The sequence below is a fragment of the Zingiber officinale genome, chromosome 4B (genome assembly GCF_018446385.1).
Source record: "Zingiber officinale cultivar Zhangliang chromosome 4B, Zo_v1.1, whole genome shotgun sequence".
Lineage (NCBI taxonomy): Eukaryota > Viridiplantae > Streptophyta > Magnoliopsida > Zingiberales > Zingiberaceae > Zingiber > Zingiber officinale.
In genome coordinates this window covers 15,136,000-15,153,281 of record NC_055993.1, presented here as the reverse complement: position 1 = coordinate 15,153,281, position 17,282 = coordinate 15,136,000, and positions in this window count along the sequence as shown.

Sequence of the window (17,282 nt, the reverse complement as noted above, 5' to 3'; positions counted from 1 at the left end):
CTCTTGTAATGTCCATGTTCCCTACACTCAAAGCACATAATGCGTAATTTAATTGAACTTAAATTGCTCGAGTTACCTAGGGTTGAGGGTGGATGCGAGCTCTCTTCTTCATCCCTTTCGGAGGTAGAAGCTTCTTCTTCTTGCTCCGAACTTGAAGAAGAACTTTCCTCCTCTTCGTCCTTAGATGTTGAGTAACCCTCAACTTCTAATTTGCTCCCTCCATGATGTGAGCTACTTGGCTCACTAGGCTCCTCTTCATGGCTTGAAGTGGAGCTCTCCTCATGGTACTTGGCCAAGTTATCCCATAATTCCTTGGCATTGTTGTAACCTATCTTACACAAGATGTTAGTAGGCAATGAAAATTCAATTATTCTCGTTACCTCTTCGTTGATTTCGGATTTGTGAATTTGTTCTCTTGTCCACTCCTTCTTCTCAAGTGGTTTTCCTTCCTTATCCACCGGAGGAGTAAAACCTTCTTGTACACAAAACCAATTCATTATGTTAGTCATAAGAAAGTACTTCATCCTTACCTTCCAATACGCGAAGTCGCCGCATTCGTAGAAGGGTGGAATGGTGACATCTTCTCCATAGAGATCCATTCTCTAGCTTTGCTCCCACGGGTGTTGATCCGATGAAGAGCGGCCTCGCTCTGATACCACTTGTTGGGATCTCTCGTACGGCTAGAGAGGGGGGTGTGAATAGCCGACCCCAAATCTTTGCTCGTTTCTTTCTACAAATTAGGTTAGCAGCGGAAATAACAACGTAGAAAGAAAACAGGAGAAGAAATCAAACCTCAACGCAAGGATGTAACGAGGTTCGGAGATTAGGGCTCCTACTCCTCGGCGTGTCCGTAAGGTGGACGAGACCAGTCAATCCGTCGGTGGATGAGTCCCCGGAGAACCGGCTAATACAATATACTCCTTGTGGGTGGAGAAACCTCGCCACAAACGTTTGCAACAGCAAACAAAGAGTACAAGTACAAAGAATAAGCAAGAAATACAATAAGAATACACAAGCACTCTACCAATCTTGCTTTCTCGTCGACTGGAGTCCGGATGAAGCAGCAGCTTCAAAAACTCTAACAGCAGCAGCTGTTCCAGTCGGGGAAGCTCACGCGAAGCTTTCGGAAGGAACTCAACAGAGCTCTTATCGCAGCCCACAAATCTTCAGCAGAAGAGAAGAAGGAAGGAAGAAGTTGAAGAAGTTATTGCACAGAAGATGCCCTCGATCCTTTTATACCTGCGAAGAAGACAGCGAGAAAACTAGCCGTTGCGTTGCAACGGCTAGAACCCTGATCGGTCTGCAGACCGATCGGGGATCTAGCCCCGATCGGTGCGTGGACCGATCAGAGTGTGCCTGATCGGTCCACAGACCGATCGCTTTCTCCGAACTCCGCTATCGTGCTCGATCGGTCGTGGGGACCGATCAGGCCCTGTGCTGATCGGTCGAGGGCTTCACTGAGAGTTGCCCAACTCTGTGTGGAATCTGATCGGTCCTCGGACCGATCCCACCTCAGCGTCCTGATCGGTCCGGGACCGATCAGAGGTCGATCGTCCCTACTGATACGTGCCAGAACCCATGATCGGTTGCATATCGATCGGTCACCAGACCGATCAGATACCCAACCGTATCACTGGATCGGTCTGCAGACCGATCCAGAGCTTGGTTTTTGCCCAAACCAAGTCCCAAGTCTCCCAAGCCAACATCCGGTCAACCTTGACCTGTTGGTATATCATGCTTAGCATCCGGTCACTCCCTTGACCTGCTAAGACTCTCCACCAAGTGTCCGGTCAATCCCTTTGACCTACTTGGACTTTTCCACACCAGACGTCCGATCATCCCTGATCCATCTGGATTTTCCTCTTCGTGCCAAGTATCCGATCACTCTCTTGACCTACTTGGACTTTCCAACACCAGAAGTCCGATCATCCCTGATCCATCTGGATTTTCCCTTGCCTGGTTTCACTCACCAGAACTTTCCAACTGCCTAACATCCCAGTTAGGACTTTCCCACTGCCTGGCTTCACTCACCAGGACTTTCCACACTGCCTAACATCCCAGTTAGGACTTTCCCACTGCCTGGCTCCACTCACCAGGACTTTCCACACTGCCTAACATCCCAGTTAGGACTTTCCCACGTGCCAAGCTCCCTGCTTGGACTTTTCCAGTGCCAAGTCTCCATACTTGGACTTTTCCAGTGCCAAGCTCCCTGCTTGGACTTTTCCGTTGCCAAGTCTCCATACTTGGACTTTTTCCCGAATCAGGTCAACCTTGACCTACGGTTGCACCAATAATCTCCCAAACATCTATTCTTGTCCCGTATCAAGAATACAACTCTTCCACGAGTGTCAAACATCAAAATACAACTCAACTAGGTCAACCTTGACCTAAGGTTGCACCAACAATCTTCCTAAGTCAAACATCAAAATATAACTCGAGTCAGGTCAACTCGAGTCAGGTCAACCTTGACCTAAGGTTGCACCAACACTGTCCAACTTATCAGTGTCTCTCATGTGCTAGACCACCTAAATCCGAATATGCTTCAGACTAGGTTTACGCCCATTCTGTAATTCTATGGGAGTAGAGAGTTCTGACTTAGAAGGTACTATGTTCACTTCCGTTTCCAGTGTATATCCTCAAAATGAATTTTGGTAATTCTGAATAACTTATCATTGATCTAACTATTTCCATAAGAGTCCTATACATTCTTACTACACCATTCTGTTGGGGTGTACAAGGTGCAGTTAGTTGGGATTGAATCCCGTCTTCTGATAAGTGACTCCTGAACTCTCCCAAGAGGTTCTTGCCACTACGATCTCAGCGTAGTGTCTTAATAATTTTACCTTGACGTTACTCCACATCAGCCTAATACTCTTTGAACTTATCAAAGCACTTAGACTTGCAGTGCATCAAGTAAATGTACCTGTATTTTGAATAGTTGTCTATAAAATTGATGAAATATTCAAAACTACCTCTTTCCTGAATAGTCATAGATCCACACAAATTAGAATGAACCAATTCCAACACATTTTTGGCTCTATACCCCTTAGACTTAAAAGCTTCTTGGTTATTCTTCCTTCCAAGTAAGATTCACAGGTTGGAAAGGTTTCCACTACCAATGAACCAAAAAGTTCATCGGCTATTATCCTTTGAATCCTACTCAAGTTAATATAGCCTAGCCTTAGATGCCAAAGATATGATTAGTTCATCTCCGAAGGTTGCTTTCTCTTATTAAAGTTAGAAGATATGTTATTAATTTTCATTTGTTGCATTGTGGGAGTTATTGGATTTTTAAATTGCCAACCAACGTACCAGAACAGATAAATTTCCTCTTTTTCTTGATAACAACTTTGTTATTAAAAGAGGCAGAATATCAAGTTCTTTAAATAGTTTAGAAACTGAAAACTAGTTCTTTCTAAACTTGGTACGTAAAGACAATTTCTCAAAAAATCCATGTTTTATTCCTCTCGGAGGATAAACACCTCTCACTGCAACAGCTACTACTTTTGCAGCAGTGCCCATGTAGGCGGTGATTTTCCTTTCATATAGTTGTCGGGTTTCCTGGAACCCCTGCAACAAATTGCAGACATGATCAGTGGTTCCCGTATCTACACAACAGTTATCGGTAGATAACTCCACTAAACATGTAACAACTAATGAATAAAATACACCTTTATTGTTCTTAGTTCTAAGAAGACAGTCCACCTTAATGTCCAAGTCTTATTTCCAATCATTATAATTGGGATCACTAGGTCTATCATATAGTATAACAGCTAGGGGATTGACCAACATTTTAAATCCTAAGAATCACAAAAATATTTGGTCAAGACCAACTCCTTAAAAATTCCCATGAATTTTGTATGCCACGTTAGTGTGGACATATACAAATTCAAAGAGGAGATTTTATCCATTAATTTTATTATCTTGTCAACCTTACTTTATGACGAATAAAATTAATAGTTGGTCTTGTCTTTGGTCAAATATTTGGTCAAAACTTTGAATTTAAAATAACATTGATTCCTCAAACAATATTATTTAAATTCACCAACACCTCAAACATCGGAAATTATGCATGCCACGTTAGTGTGGACGTATACAAATTCAACATTCGTAAGAGGAGGGTCTTACCCATTAATTATCTTGTCAACCTTAAATTACCTCAAGCACCATGAATTTTGTATGCCACGTTAGTGTGGACGTATACAAATTCAATTATTTGTAAGAGGAGGTATTACCCATTTTATATTGTCAACCTAACTGTTGGATCGAGACGCGCTAGAGGGGGGGGGGGGTGAATAGCGCTCGCGGCTATTTCGTTCGATTATCGGAATCGTAAAATGTTCGTAGAGTAATTAAAGCAGCGGAAAATGTAAATAAACACAAACACAGAGACACGGTCGTTTACTTCGTTCGGAGCCTAAGGCGACTCCTACTCGAAGGCCCGCGATCCTTGATCGCTTCCGGTGGGCAACAACTATAAGCTCGATAAACGATTACAAGTTGAAGTACAATAAACGACAGTAATTAATTATACCAACGACAAAGAAATGAAGATTTGGAGCTCCTGGTCGTCGGGCACAAGTAGCAGCACTTCGGAACGTCGTTTGGAGCAGCACGTAGCACTTGAGTCACTTGGAAGAAGATATGTGAAGCTGCTGGTCGAGACCCCTTATAAAGGGGGTTCAAGGCGCCTTGCACTGTTCATCAAGGCGCCTTGAACGAGCCGAGTCACCCGCGTGGATCAGCACTGACCTGGTCGAACTCTATCTGGTTCAAGGCGCCTTCAGCCTATCCAAGGCGCCTCCAACCTCCGGTCCAAGGCGCCTTGAACTCCATTCAAGGCGCCTCCAGTCTGCTGCGCTGGCCTTTTCCGAGGCGCCTCCAAGCTCCATGGAGGCGCCTCGGACACTGTTCATCCGAGTCCTTCTTTGTGTTTTTGGTACCTGCAAGTATGTTAATCCAAAGATACCTGCAACACAAAGTTAACACAAAATAATAGTATGAATATGAAATCATGACAGTCTCCGGATCCGACCGAGAACCCTAGGTCGACCCGACGCCAACTGCTCTACGGGAACGCGTCCTCACCTACTCCTCTCGGGAGATTTTATTGCCAGTACGATCCTCCGGATCGATTGGACTTTGCTCGGCACTCGATGCTCCGGACTTTCTGCTGAACATCCGCTTCCCCGGCTAGTCCAGTTCGCGACACCAGGACTTTCCACCTAGGGTTACCACCCTCTAGGACTTTTTCCTGAAGCCATCGACCTACCAAGACTTTCCGCATAGGGTTACCACCCCCTATGACCTAGGGTTACCACCCCCTAGGGTTTTACCTTGCCTAACCGCAGTTAGGACTTTCCTGAAACACTCAGCAAAAGCTGTCAGATAACAAAGCACCTTAACTTTGAATCCTTTGCCATTATCAAAACTTAGGTTCGATCGTCGGATGCTTCCCGCACCAACAATCTCCCCCTTTTTGATTATGGCAACACGTAATTCAAAGTTAAGAAAAACAACATATGTAATAACTGCATAAAGTTAACCAAGCTTAAGTAAATAAACTTCAAACGTAATAACAGTTAAGCTGGAAACTTTTAACTTTGTAATATAAGACTCCCCCTTAATAAAATCCCTCCTTTTATTAATTACTTTGAGTTTTCTTTTAACTTTAATTTACCTACTCTCCCCCTTTGCCATATATCAAAAATAAACCAGTTTGAGAGTAGATTTGTATTTTCTGAAGGAAAATTTTCAAAAGAGAGAAAAAGAACAATTTTCTTCTTAGCAAAAACGACTTAGCTTTTTGAGTTTTGGAATTTTCCAAATTTGAAAATACTTAGCTATATATTCAGCTTCAAAATGATTCGTATTGAGAAAATATTTTGCCAAATAGCTAAGTTTAGAGTACAATCTAACTAAGTCTAGTTCAAATAGTCTTAAAATTAATTTAGTTTGAAAATATGAGCATTTGAATTTTCAATAAAAGGATTTGTTTAGAAGTTATAGAATATGAGGTCAATTGAATGAAAATATGAGGTCACTTGAAAAAAAATTACTTTAACACGTTATAAAAAGTTTACTAGATTTGAAACTATTTGAATACTCAATTTGAAGAAACTTTGATATTAAAAATTATTTAGTTTTAGGACAGAGGGAGTAGCAGTAGTTTGTTTTCTAGTCCAAGCATGAGTCAAATTAAATTATTGAGTTTAATTTGATTAAGTATCAGAGCCTTTAAAATAATCAGGTAAAGTAATTTGATTAGAATCTTAAAGTACAATCATGCTTAAACAACAAATTGAAACACACTTTTCCCAATTGTCTAACCTTTAGCTACTTGCTGATTGCCTAGAGGGCAGTAGCTTTCACATGGTTAGTCAAATTAAGTCCATTTGGTCCAGTTAGAGTTGGCTAGAGCTGGAAGACTTGACTTGATTATTATTTATGATGTGTTTAACGCCCAGACTCATATTGATGCACAAATATAAGCATTCCTGAGTCCAGGCTGTACCCTATGCATCTCACGCCTTTCTAAGTTTTTCAAACACAAGCAAGGTAGACCTAGGTGTTTGTGAGATGCTCTGGCTTTAATCTAGGGGAACATGATTTCTAGGGGAAAACTTAGGCTAGATCCAAATGTTGAAAATTCTAAGAAATTGGAATTTTGAAATAAGTATTTTCCTAGAAATTTAAAAGCAAATGATAACCAAACATTGTCTATTCTACTCAACACATTCCTATTTGTCTTCTAAGTGAGCTGAACTCAAGTTCAGGTAAGGGTTTTGTGAAGATGTCAGCTAGATTTGATTTTGACTCAACATAGTTGAGTATAATATCACCCTTAGCTACATGATCCCTTACAAAGTGGTGCTTCACTTCTATATGTTTAGTCCTTGAGTGATGAATTGGGTTTTTTGTTAAATTTATGGAACTTATATTATCAATTGAGATTTTTGTGTTATGATAGTTCAATTGATAGTCTTTAAGAGTGTGCATCATCCAAAGCAATTGAGATGTGCATTCACCTAAGGCTATATATTCAGCTTCAGTGGTAGATAGAGCAACACAATGTTGCTTTCTACTTGACCAACTTACTAGGCATTGTCCTAGAAATTGACAACTACCACTTGTGCTTTTTCTATCTAACTTGCATCCGGCGTAATCCGAGTCAGAATAGCCAAGAAGGTCAAAGGTGCAAGTTCTAGGGTACCAGAGTCCTATATTTAGAGTACCTTTAATGTACCTAAGTATTCTTTTAACATAGGTTAAATGTGACTCTTTTGCACAAGATTGGTATCTTGCGCACATACCAACCGCAAATAATATGTCGGGTCGACTTGCAGTTAGGTAAAGCAAGCTTCCTATGGCACTCCTATAGTACTTTGGATCTACTGGTTTTCCTTCAGGGTCAGAGTCTATGTTAATGTTGGTGGCCATTGGAGTATTTATTATTTTTGAATTTTCCATGCAGAATTTTTTAATTAATTCCTTTGCATATTTAGTTTGATAAATGTATATACCATCTTTAGTTTGTTTTATTTGTAAGCCTAAGAAAAAATTAAGTTCACCAACCATACTCATTTCAAATTCATTTTCCATTAATCTAATAAATTCTTTTAAAAAATTAGAGTTAGTTGATCCAAATATTATATCATCAACATAGATTTGAGCTATGAAGATGTCTTTTTCTACAGTTTTTACAAATAGAGTTGGATCTATTTGACCTTGGTTGAAACCTTTGGATATTAAGTGATTTGATAATCGTTCATACCATGCCCTAGGGGCTTGTTTAAGTCCGTACAAGGCCTTTTTTAACTTAAATACATGATTAGGATATCCTAAGTCCTCAAATCCTGGGGGTTGGCTTACATAAACTTCCTCCTTAATAAATCCATTTAAGAATGCTGACTTGACATCCATTTGGTATAGTTTAAATCCTTTGTTTGCTGCATAGGCTAACAACATTCTAATGGATTCGAGCCTAGCTACTGGGGCATAGGTTTCATCATAGTCCAAACCTTCAACTTGGTTAAATCCTTTAGCTACAAGCCTAGCCTTATTTCTAATTATTTCGCCTTGATCATCTAGCTTGTTTCTAAATACCCATTTTGTATCGATTATCGATTTATTTGAGGGTTTAGATACAAGTTCCCAGACTTGATTTCTCTCAAATTGGGCTAACTCTTCCTGCATAGCTATGATCCAGTCCAGGTAGTGCTTCTTCTATTGTTTTTGGTTCGATTTTAGAAATTAGGGCAATCTGACTGTGGATTCTATAGGAGGATCTAGTTCTGACTCCTAGATTCGGATCACCCAAAATTTGATCAGATGGGTGAGAGGTACTGACCCTAGTTGGTCTTATAAGTGGGTCAGGGGCTGGTTCCTCTAGTTTATTAAGACTTGGTTGAATTTCATCATCTTCTATATTTCTTGGATCAATATCAACATTCTCATTTATATTTGGTAGATTATTTTCTTCATCAAATATTATATTAGTTATTTCTTCAACCTTCAGGGTGTTTTGATTGTAGACTCTATAGGCTCGACTGTTTGAGGAGTATCCTAAAAATATTCCTTTGTTAGATTTGGGTGTGAATTTTCTTAAATAATCTTTAGTATTTAAAATGTGAACTTTACATCCAAATACTTTTAAATAATTTAAGTTAGGAATTTTATGATAATATAGTTCATAAGGGGTTTTCTTGTGAAATTTGTTGATCAAAATTCGGTTTTGAATATGATTTGCAGTATTTATTGCTTCTACCCAGAATTGGTGATTTAAATTATATTCATTTAACATGGTTCTAGCGGCTTCTTGTAGAGTTCTATTTTTACGTTCCACCAGACCATTTTGTTGGGGGGTTCTAGGACATGAAAATTCATGTTGATATCCATTTATTTTACAAAATTGGGTAAATTTATGATTTTCAAATTCCCCTCCGTGATCACTTCTTATTCTTTTAATTTTAGTATCTTTTTCATTTTCTATTAATTTACAAAAGTTACTAAATATTTCATAGGTTTCATCTTTAGTTTTTAGGAATTTTACCCATGAAAATCTAGAGTAGTCATCAATTATTACTAAGCAATACTGGTTCTTGCTTAGTGACTTAGCTCCATGTGAATCAAATAAGTCAAGGTGAAGGAGCTCAAGTAAGGAGCTGGTTCTTTCAAGATTTGTTGATTTGTGGGTTGACTTAGTTTGTTTTCCTTGTTGACAAGCATTACAGATAGAATTTTCAATGAATTTTAGGTTTGGTAAACCTTTAACTAGACCATTATGACTCATTTTTGAAATGAGTCTAGTGTGAGTGTGACACAATCTTCTGTGCCACAAAGCAGTTTCCTCTTCTTGTGTTAGAAAACACTTTGTTGAGGATGTCGGTAGATTAATTGAATGCATATTATTTATCCTAAGTCCCTTAAGTAAGATTTCAGGATTTTCAATGTTTTTAACTAAACACCTGGTTTTGTCAAAAGTTACTACGTATTCGCTATCACACAATTGACTTATACTTAGTAAATTAAACTTGAAATTTTCAACTAAAAGGACTTTTTGAATAATAAAATCGGAGTTGAGTTCGATATTACCTCTTCCGATTACCTTAAGTTGACCTTCGTTACCGAATGCAACTGATCCTAAGTTCTTGTATGTGAGTTTAGTAAACTTCAATTTATCTCCAGTCATGTGTCTGGAGCAGCCACTATCCAACATCCATTGATCCAATTCCTACATAGGAAGTGGTTGAATTGTTTTAATGGATTTCACGATAGTTGAAGTAAACTTGTTAGAGATAAATTTTGAAGGAGTTTTGAAATTGAATTTTTAAAATAATTTTGAAATTTAAGTTTAAAAATAATTTTGAAATTTAAAATAATTTTGAAGTTGAGTTTTAAAATTGATTTTTAAATTGAGTTTTGAAATTGATTTTGAAATTGAGTTTTAAAATTGATTTTTAAATTTAAGTTTTAAAATTGATTTTTAAATTTAAGTTTTAAAATTGATTTTGAAATTGAGTTTTGAAATTGATTTTGAAATTGAGTTTTAAAATTGATTTTTAAATTTAAGTTTTAAAATTGATTTTGAAATTGATTTTGAAAATTGAGTTTTAAAATTGATTTTGAAAATTGAGTTTTAAAATTGATTTTGAAAATTGAGTTTTAAAATTGATTTTGAAAATTGAGTTTTAAAATTGATTTTTAAATTGAGTTTTGAAATTGATTTTGAAATTGAGTTTTAAAATTGATTTTTAAATTTAAGTTTTAAAATTGATTTTTAAATTTGAGTTTTAAAATTGATTTTGAAATTTGAGTTTTAAAATTGATTTTGAAAATTTAAGTTTTAAAATTGATTTTTAAATTTGAGTTTTAAAATTGATTTTGAAAATGATTTTCAAATGAATGTTATTACTTAGTCATCTCACCCGATCTAAATTTTCAATCAGAGAAACCTATGATTGATGTGAGATGATTTATAATTCAATTTTAAGGTTTGGGTTAACTTTGTGTTAGATTCAGGTTTAGCTTTGGGTTCAACAAGTAAGCATTCTTTGGATAAACTTCTGGGCTATGGTGAGTCACAAGGAACTCATTAAAGTAACCATGCCTTCGAGGTTTTCCAAATAGTCCTACCCATTGAGCTTAGTACTAAACCTTGGTCTAACTAGTTAGGATCCATTTAAGGGTAGCTTCGGTCAGTTCCACTTGGCCAAATGCACCAGGTCGAAGCCATATCTTCCTAGACATGCGATGCCCAAGCTTCCCTAACGTACTATCATCCAAAAACTTCACCAGTACTGTGGTTCAAGTTAACCTTAGTCCGTTTTAATCTAACCTTAATTACCCTGCCGGGTAATCTACTCTTGTTTTACTCATTTCGGGTAGATTAGGTTCAGTTACCCTCCCGGGTAGTTTAGTTGGGGGTGCCAGCGAGTCTGGATCCCTTATCTTCATTTTGAGTTTTAATTTCTTAATTTGAATTTTGAATTTAATTTTTAATTTTGAATTTTGAATTTAATTTTTAATTTTAATTTTGAATTTAATTTTAATTTTGATTTCGAATTTTGAATTTAATTTTAATTTTGAATTTAATTTTTAATTTTGAATTTCGAATTTTAATTTTGATTTCGAATTTTGAATTTAATTTAAATTTTGAATTTTGAATTTAATTTTGAATTTTGAATTTCGAATTTTGAATTTAATTTTAATTTTGATTTTGATTTTTTTTTTTTTTTTTTACTTTCGAATTTTAATTTTAAATTTTTAGGATTATTTTTCTCTTTGCTCCCCCTGGATCATGGCCTCGATATGGTCTATCGAGGTAGTATATTTGATCCTTTGGAACCCAGTATTGGCCAAGTCCAACTTGATTAACCAAGTTAGACTTGGAGACCCATGCTTGGACTGTTTTAATACTTTGTTTGTTTATTAATGATAAATAGGATCTATATTTACTTTTGTAACCCAGCCCAGTTCTGTTGTAGATGGCTCTTTGTGTCCCAAGAATCAAGTTCAAATTCTTGGAGCCCAAAGTAAACCGTTCTAAGGTATTTTCTAAATTTTTAACCTGATTTGTTAGATTTGAATTTTCTTTCTCAAGTTTTTGAACTTGAGTTGGTAATTCAGTCTGACTCTGGTCAGGTAAAGGTTTGGTGTTAGCCACTTCTTTAAGGACACTTACTTCCTTTAGAAGTGACTTAACTTTCAGGTTTGACTTAGCTAATTTGCGCAATAAATAGCTAACTAAAATGTTCAACCGGGAGATACTTACAGCGGGGTCTGGTCCTTCGGAAACGGATACGGATCCGTGGCTTTGCTCGGACTCTGCCTCAGACTCGCTCTCGCATCCGGATTCGACGACTTGGTCCCGGGCCATTAATGCGAGTAGACTCGTTTGTTCGAGCTCGTCGTCGTCGTCCTCTGATGAAGATTCATCCCATGTTGCCTTAAGGACCTTTTTCCTTCTTTGCTTTTTGATCTCCTTCAGGTTAGGGCAGTTGGTTTTGATGTGCCCTTTTTGGTTACACCCGTAGCATGTAACTTCAAACTTCATCTTTGTATTTTGTGGGCCTTCCTTTGATTTCACTGCCTTCTTTAGATCTCTTTTGTCGAATCCTTTCGTCTTGTAGAGCTTCTTCACGAGATTTACCAGCTCGGTTGTAATGTCACCTTCTTCATCATCAGAGTCTGGTTCAGCTTCCGATGCTGGTTCGGTTCTCCGTCGAGGTCTCGGTTCCCGGGTTCGGCTTGTACCTGCAACCAACGCAATACCTTTCTCGGTAGGCTGTGCATTAGTCTGCTCATGAAGTTCAAATTCACTAAAAAGTTCATCTAGTTTTAAAGAAGATAAATCCTTGGAAACTTTGTAGGCATCTACCATTGATGCCCACAATGTATTCCTTGGAAACGAGTTTAGGGCATACCTTATTACGTCCCGATTTTCTATCTTCTGGCCAATTCCGTGAAGAGAGTTAAGGATGTCTTGTATTCTTGCGTGAAGAGAACTCGCCGTTTCGCCTTCCTGCATTTTTAGATTATATAATTTATTAAGTAAAAGATCTCTTTTACTTACCTTAGTGTCGTCAGTGCCTTCGTGGAGTTCGATGAGCTTTTCCCAGAGTTCTTTTGCGGAGGAGAATGGACCGACTCTGTTGAGCTCTTCTTTGGTAAGACCACATTGGATGGTGCAGGTGGCTTTTGCGTCAGCTTCCACCTTTTTGATAAATGCTGGCTCCCAATTTTCACAGGGTGTAGGCTTACCGTCGGTACCAGTTGGCAGTTCCAGTCCTGTTTTGATGATCATCCAGGTATCGAACTGGATCTTCAGATATATCTCCATTCGCCCCTTCCAATACCCGAAGTCTTCTCCGGAAAATAGTGGGGGACGAACGGTGCTATATCCTTCTTGTTGGGTCATTTTAGATCTAAAAGAACAAAAACAACAAAATCTATTCCAAGACTGAGTCTTGGATTAGTAGTGCGAGAGTAAAGGATAATAAAAATGAACTCGAGTGGTGTTGCACCTACTTCGAGCAAAAGTCGATTCGAGGGAAACAAAAATTAGAATATAGCTATAAGGCTAAATTCTAATTCGTCTCCGAAAACAACGAAAAATTTGTTTTGAAAGGTGGTTGCACCAATTCAAAACGACCCCGCTCTGATACCAATTGTTGGATCGAGACGCGCTAGAGGGGGGTGAATAGCGTTCACGGCTATTTCGTTCGATTATCGGAATCGTAAAACGTTCGTAGAGTAATTAAAGCAGCGGAAAATGTAAATAAACACAAACACAGAGACACGGTCGTTTACTTTGTTCGGAGCCTAAGGCGACTCCTACTCGAAGGCCCGCGATCCTTGATCGCTTCCGGTGGGCAACAACTATAAGCTCGATAAACGATTACAAGTTGAAGTACAATAAACGATAGTAATTAATTATACCAACGACAAAGAAATGAAGATTCGGAGCTCCTGGTCGTCGGGCACAAGTAGCAGCACTTCGGAATGTCGTTTGGAGCAGCACGTAGCACTTGAGTCACTTGGAAGAAGATAATTGAAGCTGCTGGTCGAGACCCCTTATAAAGGGGGTTCAAGGCGCCTTATACTGTTCATTAAGGCGCCTTGAACGAGCCGAGTCACCCGCGTCAGCACTGACCCGGTCGAACTCTATCTGGTTCAAGGCGCCTTCAGCCTAAGGCGCCCAACCTCCGGTCCAAGGCGCCTTGAACTCCATTCAAGGCGCCTCCCAGCTTTTCCTGGTTCGCACCCGAGGCGCCCCCAAGCTCCATGGAGGCGCCTCGGACTCATCCGAGTCCTTCTTTGTGTTTTTGGTACCTGCAAGTATGTTAATCCAAAGATACCTGAAACACAAAGTTAACACAAAATAATAGTATGAATATGAAATCATGACAGTCTCCGGACTATCCGGGTCTGACTTCGGTTTCCAGCCGGAAACCCTAGGTCGACCCGACGCCTACTGTTCCCTCTACGTGGAACGCGTCCTCACCTACTCCTCTCAGGAGATTTTACCTGTTGCCAGTACGATCCTCACTCGATGCTCCCGGACTTTCTGCTGAACATCCGCTTCACCGGCCAGTTCAGACTTTCACCTGGTTCGCGACACCAGGACTTTCCACCTAGGGTTACCACCCCCTAGGACTTTTGCCTGAAGCCATCGACCTGCCAAGACTTTCCGCATAGGGTTACCACCCCCTATGACCTAGGGTTACCACCCCCTAGGGTTTTACCTTGCCTAACCGCAGTTAGGACTTTCCTGAAACACTCAGCAAAAGCTGTCAGATAACAAAGCACCTTAACTTTGAATCCTTTGCCATTATCAAAACTTAGGTTCGATCGTCGGATGCTTCCCGCACCAACACTAACTTTATGACAAATAAAATTACCTCAAACACCGTGAATTTTGTATGCCACGTTAGTGTGGACGTATACTAATTCAAACATTTGTAAGAGGGGGGTTTTACCTAACTTTATGACAAATTAATAGTTGATATTACTTTGGTCCCACAAAACAATAGCAGTTACTCCGTTGGGGAGGATACTATTGAATGCGTCTAAGTATATATCATTACTTGATACTTAGTCCATTAAATAGGATTATGTCCCTTCAGTTGGAGAAGATCACACACTCCTAAATAATTTCCTATAACCATCCATAAAGGAAGTTTCTGTTGGTTGCTACTCGGAAAACCTAGAGGTTCCACTGTACAAAAATTTTGTACAAAGGTCTGAACATTTTCCTAGCTACCATGTGTTCTTTTAAATTAAATTTTGGATCGCCTGCGGAACTTAACACGTTTGATCCAAAACTTAATCTATTTGTTCTTTTAGGTTTTGACTTGGATCTCCTGCGGAACTTAACACGTTCGACCCAAGTCACCTTAAGTTATTAATTCCATTAAATATTAATTTCCATAATTGGTTCCCAGTACTGACGTGGCGAGGCACATGGCCTTCTTGGATATGGGAGCAACCACCACCGACTAGACAAAACCTTTTATAGAAAGCTAATATTTAATTTCCTAAAATAGCTTTAGGTTAACCGAAAAGAACAATCAAATCACAAGGGAAAGAAAAACAAAAGAACACTATATCGAAAACAAATTCGAAACTCTAGAATCGTGTGCCTCTTGTATTTAGTATTATTTCCAAAAATAACTAGTATGATGCGGAAACAAAAATTATTAGTTATACCTTTTAGAAAGACCTCTTGATCTTCTACCGTATTCCTCTTCTAACCTCGGACGTTGTGTGGGCAACGATCTTCCGAGATGAGAACCACCAAGAACCTTCTTCTTCCTTACAAGTTTCGGCCATCAAAACTTCTCCTAGGATGAAGAGGTTTGACCACCACCACCATGCTCCAAGGGATGCTAGAAAAGAGGCTTCTTTTCTCTCCTTCTTCTCCTTCTTAGATCCGGCCACCAAAGATATCTCCACCATGAGAAGGTTTCGGCCACACAAAGGAGAGGAGAGGAAAGAAAGGGCCGGCCACACCCAAGGAGAAAAGAGAGGAAAAATAGAATAGAGTCGTTCACCTTGAAGCTTCCTCTACCCCCTCTTTTATAATCCTTGGTCTTGGCAAATAAGGAAAATTTAATAAAAACTTCCTTAATTCTTTTGCCATTGAAAAGGAAAATTTATTTAATTAAAATAATTTTCTCTTTTCAAATTATAATGGCCGGCCACTCTTCTCCCCAAAACAAGGAGAGTTTTAATTAAAACAAAATTAAAACTTCCTAATTTGTTTCTAGAAATTTATAAAAATTTCTCCAATAATTTTAATCCTTCATGATTGGTTAATAAAAAGAAATTTTATAAATTAAAATCTTTCTTTTAAACATGTGGATAATTTCCAAAAAGGAAAGTTATCTCTAAAATTAAAATCTCCTTTCAATCTACAAATAAGGAAAGATATTAAATCTTTTCTTAATCTTTTGTAGAAACTAATAAAAGAGAATTTTAATTTTCAAACTTTCTTTTAAATCATGAATATAATTAAAAGGAAAGTTTTTACCAAAATTAAAATCAACCTTTAATCTACAAATAAGGAAAGAGATTTTAACTCTTCTCTTAATCTTTTGTAGAATCTTATAAAAGGAAGGATTTAAATTTTTAAACTCTCTTTTAAATTATATTATCCACATAAGAAAAATTTTAAAATTAAAATTCCTTTTTATTTTAATAGGGACGGCCACATGAATTCACCCATGAACATACCCATGGCCGGCCCTAGCTTGGTCTCCAAGCTAGCTTGGCCGGCCCCTATAGGATGGGTAAGAAGGTGGGTATAGGTGGGTATAGTACTCTATAATTAAGAGGCTACGATAGGGACCGAGAGGAGGAATTGGTTTTGGTCTCCCGATAAAATTAAGCATCCCGTGCTCGCCTCGAACACACAACTTAATTTTATCAATAATAATTCATTCCACTAGAGAACTATTATTGAACTACCGCACCAATCCCAAATTATATTTTGGGCTCCTTCTTATCATGAGTGTGTTAGTCTCCTTGTGTTTAAGATAACAAATGTCCACTAATTAAGTAAGTTACTGACAACTCACTTAATTAATATCTAGCTCCAAAAGTAGTACCACTCAACTTCATCGTCATGTCGGACTAAGTCCACCTGCAGGGTTTAACATGACAATCCTTATGAGCTCCTCTTGGGGACATTCTCAACCTAGATCACTAGGACACAGTTTCCTTCTATAATCAACAACACACACTATAAGTGATATCATTTCCCAACTTATCGGGCTTATTGATTCATCGAACTAAATCTCACCCATTGATAAATTAAAGAAATAAATATCAAATATATGTGCTTGTTATTATATTAGGATTAAGAGCACACACTTCGATAATAACTGAGGTCTTTGTTTCTTTATAAAGTCAGTATAAAAGAAACGACCTCTAATGGTCCTACTCAATATACTCTAAGTGTACTAGTGTAATTATATAGTTAAGATAAACTAATACCTAATTACACTACGACCTTTCAATGGTTTGTTCCTTTCCATTATGGTCGTGAGCTACTGTTTATAATTTATAAGGTACTGATAACATGATCCTCTGTGTGTGACACCACACACCATGTTATCTACAATATAAATTAATTGAACAACTACATTTATCATAAATGTAAACATTTGACCAATGTGATTCTTATTTCTAGATAAATGTTTATACCAAAAGCTAGGCTTTTAGTATACACTCTAACAGTTTCATCTAGTGATCCGCAACAAACCCATCCGTTGTGGAGG